Source organism: Pinus tabuliformis, chromosome 3_1, assembly GCF_031772625.1.
Source record: "Pinus tabuliformis cultivar Carrire ecotype Pingquan chromosome 3_1, CPIR1, whole genome shotgun sequence".
NCBI classification, from domain to species: Eukaryota; Viridiplantae; Streptophyta; class Pinopsida; order Pinales; family Pinaceae; genus Pinus; species Pinus tabuliformis.
This window is the reverse complement of record NC_142301.1, coordinates 776,597,538-776,604,132: the sequence shown is the minus strand read 5'-3', so window position 1 is coordinate 776,604,132 and position 6,595 is coordinate 776,597,538.

The window sequence follows — 6,595 nt, the reverse complement described above, 5'->3', positions numbered from 1 at the left end:
GGATCTACTATCATAAACAATCTAGGATCATATGTAAATTGACCATACAAAGGCATAAAACATAAATCACACAAGAGTATGGAGGAAAACTTGAATAGCTTTATTAATAATCAAGAAAGAGCCAAGAGAGTTACAACCAGTTGTTCTGACCCAGCATCATCCTCTCAGCAAGAAGAAGGCCTTCTTCACCTCGTGACAAGCTTGGATCACCCAACATTATGATCTCACACCAATAAACCAACAACAATTCCTTACAAGATGCAAAATTCCAGCCTCTGGATCTCTGGGATGAGGGATCCATATATAGATGTTTGTAAGGGAGATGAGTCAGCTTGTGATTTGATTAGTGGCTTCCCTCTGATAGTTCTTGCTTCCACTTGGAGATTGATGATCTCTTACTCATCCCTGGTCGAATTCAGAGAGGCAAGTGTCACAGGAGAAGTTTCTGGAAGATTGCATGCTTCTCCACCTCGCGGATTGACACTTCCATTTGTCTCTTCTTGCCCATCGCACTCCATAGAAGGGCTTTTTGAAATGCAACGCACCCACTGAGTGTACTTAGGTGAGATGCAACGCACTTTGCTTATGGAGCAGGTGAAATGATCCTGTTTTGACCAGTTCTGAGTAGTTTTTCATGGAGAACTTCTGGGAGAAGTTGTAATCAGTTGACCTTGTTCCTTTAGGGGTTGGAACAAAAATTTTAGGGACTTAGGAGCCCTTGGTTTATGGACATTTTATGCTTGGGATTGCAGTGCCCAAAAATGTCTATAACAGGTTTTCAGCTGTATGCTTTCCCCATTACATACTGTGTTGATATGTGTGATTGATGTTTAAATGTGCGCATGCGATTGTTTTTAATTCCGAAAATTGATGATCAATGGTAGAGGAGGTTATGTATTATGCATGCATTCCGCAAATAGTGTATAATCAGGATAATCTCTGTGAATAAGTGTTATATGATTCAAATTTCTACATGTTGACAGATTGGAAATGAGATTTACTCAGTATAATTTTAACCCTTTTCCAATTCGAGATAGATTATTTACGAAAAAGGAATACGTTGATCGAACATGGTCAATAGGTTCTCTCTCGTATTATTTTATGCTTTTTCAGACTTGAGACACAAATCTATGAAAAATAACATTCGGAGTTTTCTTTTCTTCCCTTTTCAAACTCTCTAAACATGAAAAGGATCGAGTTCTCATTGTCATTAGACTCGCTAAAACATCAAATAGTGACAAACTTGTTCATCATGACAAGGTTGAGTTTCACCTTCGCTAGACTCATTAAAACATCACATAGTGATGGATTCACCTGAAGGGTGGAATTATACAACAAGCATATGTTATCCTCCTCAAGCTTGATAAAAAATAAAGAGGTACTGATCAGCGATGACTGGGGAAAATGGAAAATGGGTAAACCACTTTATGGCAGCAGGTTGCTCTTGACCATGACACTTTCACTTAATCATTGTGATTACATGGGTTGGGTTATCTGCTTGATGGTCATCATACCCTAGTCTATCATACCATCCATTATTTCGGCTTTGGGTCAATGCTAGCAATTCATTCAGTGTTGCCGACATGTTCAAGAGAAGTGACTCAGTCAAAATTCATCCTTTGCAATAATCATAAACCTTCATTTTCATGACTTCCATTCTTGAACCTTGTGTTGTCAGTCAAATTCCGTCTCCAAAATCATTACACTCGTTTCATGTCATTGATGTGGGATACATCAAGACCCTCCTGTGACGAGTCGCTTCTTGTCGACATTAGCACATTATCCAAGAAGTTGACTTAGAAACACCCTTCCAGTGCCTTGAGGCTTGCATACATCAATGGCAGGTTTCTCTCTTTTGGTGATAGGTTGACATCACTGGCCTTCGATCGAAAGACTTTGTATGGTGTTCGACATCAAAACATCCATTCACACCATGCAGAATGTACTGCAGTACCTTGAGGATCATTATCATTATCAATGATTTCTTTCGTGTTTGTTAACGACTTACATCATTGGCTGGTAATCAGATAGTGTCTTCCCATGTTCAACTTTAGATCATATGTTAGCATGGTTAGACTCGTACTTGACCAAACGATTGAACGAGATAGAAGGCCTAGGATCTAGTTTCATCCATCTAGGCTACGATTTTAGGAAAGTACCAAATCATCTATATAATGGCTTTACACTGATGGTCATCCCATCATGGGTCTATATCTGTAGACGACTATCTATGTACTTGTAATGAAATTTTATATGCTGAGCATGGGTATGCCTTCCCTCAGCGATTCATGAAAAATCAAAATATCATGATATTATGTATTGTAATCGATGCAGGTCACCATCCACTTCGGAACCTCATCATCATATCATAAAGCATATCACTCAAGATTATTATTTTTGACTTCATGCTTTACGGGGTAGCTGTTACAGATCCATTTGGGAACATCACTCCCATCATTCAGATCAGTACCATTAGGGCTCATCAAACCCTAATTCAGTTGCTACATGCCCTACACAAGTCATCACTTTGAATGCCTCCTTCCCTGAGAGTTTCTTGGCCTGAAGCCCTCCAGAAATGCCTCCTTGAGGTACCAGCGCAGCCTTGGTTAGGGGTAAGTGCACTTCAGTGTAGGTAGGCCCATGTTAGGGTGCTTTCTAGAGAACTTAGGGCCACTTTGACCTGCGCTTGTCGAGATTGAGTGAAATCATCATAGGGTTCTAGGAATATTCTTATCTTCTGGAGCCATCTAGAATATTCCCACACTTATCATCTCCTATGAGCTCGAAATTGGATAGAGAATGAGTTAAGTAGCCTCCTATCCTCTCATCCCTTCCTCCATGGAAACTAACTCTAAGTTTGGAAGGCCATTCAATATCGTCATTTATGACCAAACCTCCTCCATTTTCCTATAAATTGAGCACTCATCTAAGTGATTAGGGGTTGGACTTTGAGAATTTGTAAGGGGATAATTTTGGTGTGAGGATTGAGATTGTAAGCAAGTATTGTTATGCTACTAGAGTGTTGTTCTTTTGATATGATGTTGGTTGGAACCCCAAGCTGGAAGGGTGACAATGGATCAGATTTCATGGTTTTAATTCTTCCTTCTACTTAATAAAGCCATTTACACCTTTTCCCATATTCTTGTCTTCGCATATGATGATTATATGTGTAAATGCTTTCAATTCCATTTGCTTATAGTAGATAGATCTCTTGCTTTGATTGGTATTTTATCCTCTATTTATGATTGCAGGTACTTGTCGAGCAGATTAAGTTCGAGAAGGAGTGATGCGAGCCATACAAAGGAGACAAAGGGAAAGCAAAAGATAACAAGTAGGTCCCTTGTCTTATTTATATTCTATAGAAAAAGGTCAAGCACTTTAAATCTGTTGTTCTAGATGTAGCTACCCATCTAGGGAAATTGTGTTTATCCATACATGAAAAATTCCACATAATAGTCACCCAGGATATCACAAGACATTGAAAATAGTAAAGAAGTTCTACTATTAGCTAAATATGAAGAAGGAAGTTGCAAAGTTCATGGCTAGATATTTGGAGTATTAGAAGGTGAAAGAAGAATGTAAGCATCCAAGTGGATTTCTTTAGCCTATTCTAATTCTAGAATGGAAATGGGAGGTCATTTCCATGGATTTCATTACATGTCTTCGGAGGACATCAAGGCCACATGATTCTATCATGATTTTGGTCGATAGGTTGAGGAAGGTAGCTCACTTCATTCCAGTGAAGACTACATATTCAACTAGTTAGGTGTCATAGGTCTTTATCATGGAGATCATGATATTGCATGGTGTTCCAAAAAAGATTGTGTTGGACAAGGATGCTAAGTTCACTTCCAAGTTTTGGAATGAGCTATTTGTAGGTTTGGGGATAAAGTTGGCCTTTAGTACAACTTAGCATCCGTAGATAGATGGACACACAGAGAGGTAAACCATATTCTGGAGGATATGTTGAGGATGTACGTGATGCATCAATAGAGGAGCTGGGAGGCATAGCTTCCATTCGTTGAGTTTTCTTACAACAATTGTGACCATGAGTCACTGAGGATGAGTTTACTTGATGCCCTATATGAGCAGAGTTGTAATACTCCCATAAGATGGAGTTATCTAGTGAACAGGGTAATTATTAGACAGGATATGTTGGTAGACATGGAATAGGAAATGCAGGTTATAAAGAAGAATCTAAAGGCAACACAGGACAAGTAAAAGAGTTAGGAAGACCAGCACAAATAATTTAAGGAGTTTCGGGTTGGGGGTCATGTGTATTTGCACATCAAGTGTAAGAAGGGCTCCTTGTGGATTGGATCATGTGCCAAGTTGGCACCACGATATTGTTGGCCCTTTGAGATCCTTTAGAGGATTGGACCTGTGGCCTACATACTTGTACTACCTTTGACATTGAAATTACATGATGCTTTCCATCTTTCATTGCTTTAAATATATGTAAAGGATGTTGATCATGTTATCGTTTGGTATGCATTGCATATGAAGCTAGAAGGAGAATTCCAACCAGAACCTCAATGCATATTACAATGGAAACAACTCATGCTCCAACATAGATAAATCAAGCAAGCTAAAGTTTTGTGGAAGCACTTTGGGCCAGATGAAGCTAAATGGGAAATGGAAGCTTATAGATATGATTTATGTATCCTTCACTATTTTCTGGTGGAGGAAAATGATTTTTTGGTATTTCAACATATTGATGTATGGTTGTTATTGAAAATACCACAACGAGTTGTGTTATAAATCTTCAATTAGTGGTATGGATGTCAAGTTGTAACGTTTTTCATTATGGTTTTTCTTTTGAGCATGTTGTTTATTGTAAATACTACAATGAGCTAATTTATAAAACTCCATGGGAAGTATGTTTTGGTTTTCAACATTTTTTCTAGTTGTAGGTGTCACAAAACAATGAGGACGGTGTTCCCGTAAGTGGGAGGGGTGGGTAACAACCCTATGTCAAAAGTTCATGGAATAAGAGTTAAGGAAGGAAAAATAAGACCAAGGTCCTCAGACACTTATGCCAAGATGAATTTTGAGTAAATATCCTAGTGGGCATCACTTGTTGCATTTATTGCTAACGGGAGATTGGCAAAGGCAATGGAAAAGGCTTTGGAAAGGAAAAAATGTTTTATTGGAATTTTATTTATGAAAATAAAGGAAATTAGGAGATAAGAGAGGTGAAAGGTCACAGGTTTCATGTGAGGAGGAAAATGAAGGAAAATAATGGAAAAATGTAGAAACTAGAGGCATCAAGACTAAAAAGACATTAAAGTATCAGTTTGTATCCCTTTTTCAGTTGATATTCAGAATTAGTCTGAGAGAGGAGAAGAGAACCAATACGAGAAGGAAAGGAAACAAGCAAAGGAAGGAAAAGTAAGGACAAGGAAAGCAAAGGAAAACAAGTATCAATCAAGGAAAGGTTGGATCAGACAGCTTCAACAGGAATACTTGCAAGTAATAGGTTGCATGTATGACTTCCTAGCTAGATTTGGCATGCATGGTATGTGCATGTGTGTATTTGGTTTCATTATTTTCAGTGGCATCAATTTTGCTAGGTTCTGACAGTGGTTTTAGCCTGCCTTTCCATTTCCGCATAGCCATGGTGTGATTGGATTCCTTCTTGGTTGAGCTATGGATTGACGAAAGGTTTTGGATCTAGGCAAGGTGGTCGGAGGAAAATCCCAAGGGTTGGTGGTGGAGATGGTTTTCACCGGGAATCTCTCAATGGGTTTATGGAGATAGGAAAATTGCTCAAGGGATGGTAAAGGAAGTATGAGGCATCCAAGCTTGGTTTGGTTTTGTGATCTCGGCACTGGTTTAGGTGAGATCACGATAGGGTGAGGTTAGAGGTAGTTTAACCTATGGATTCCCTTATTTGTTTATGGATGGTTTTATCCCATGGGATCCCACATTCATGCTTGGAATATGGCACGAGGGTGATTGGTTAAAAGAAATATTTGGTTCAACAAAATCTATGGTTGGGTGGTAAGTGGAAGTCTCTAACTTGGTTGGCTTTTTCTTATGGTTAATTAGAGCTAATGTTTTGATGAGTAAATTTACTTGTTATTATGTCGATTAAATGGTTGTTCTATCATTGTTATTTATATATTTATATGTTGGTTATAAGCACGTTTAATTGACAGATCTAAGTATGTATCTTATCACATTTCTCTCAATGAATGTATGATCCAACTGGTGTTATTTTAGCTATTGTGAGAAGGCATAAACCCTTCTTGTTAGATCTTAGATAGGTTTTTAGATCCTAGGTTGCATGTTTAGCATGTGTTTGGAAGAATATCAGTCCCAGTTGGGGGGGTCAAATCAAGTCTTGGTTCATGTTTGGGTTATAATATTTTTTTCTATGTCATTTATCATTTCTAGAATTTTTACTGAGTTCTGGGCAGATGACTAATTCTTGGCCCAGAAAAAGTGGCTATGAATTCAGGATTGATGACATAGAATTGATTGGAATAGTCCATAGTCGCATGGAGGAAGGCTTATCATTGCGAATGAAGGGCTATAATAGCTAGCATGCCTTGGCAAGGGAGACTTTGAGGCCCTAGGTTAGTGAAAAAGA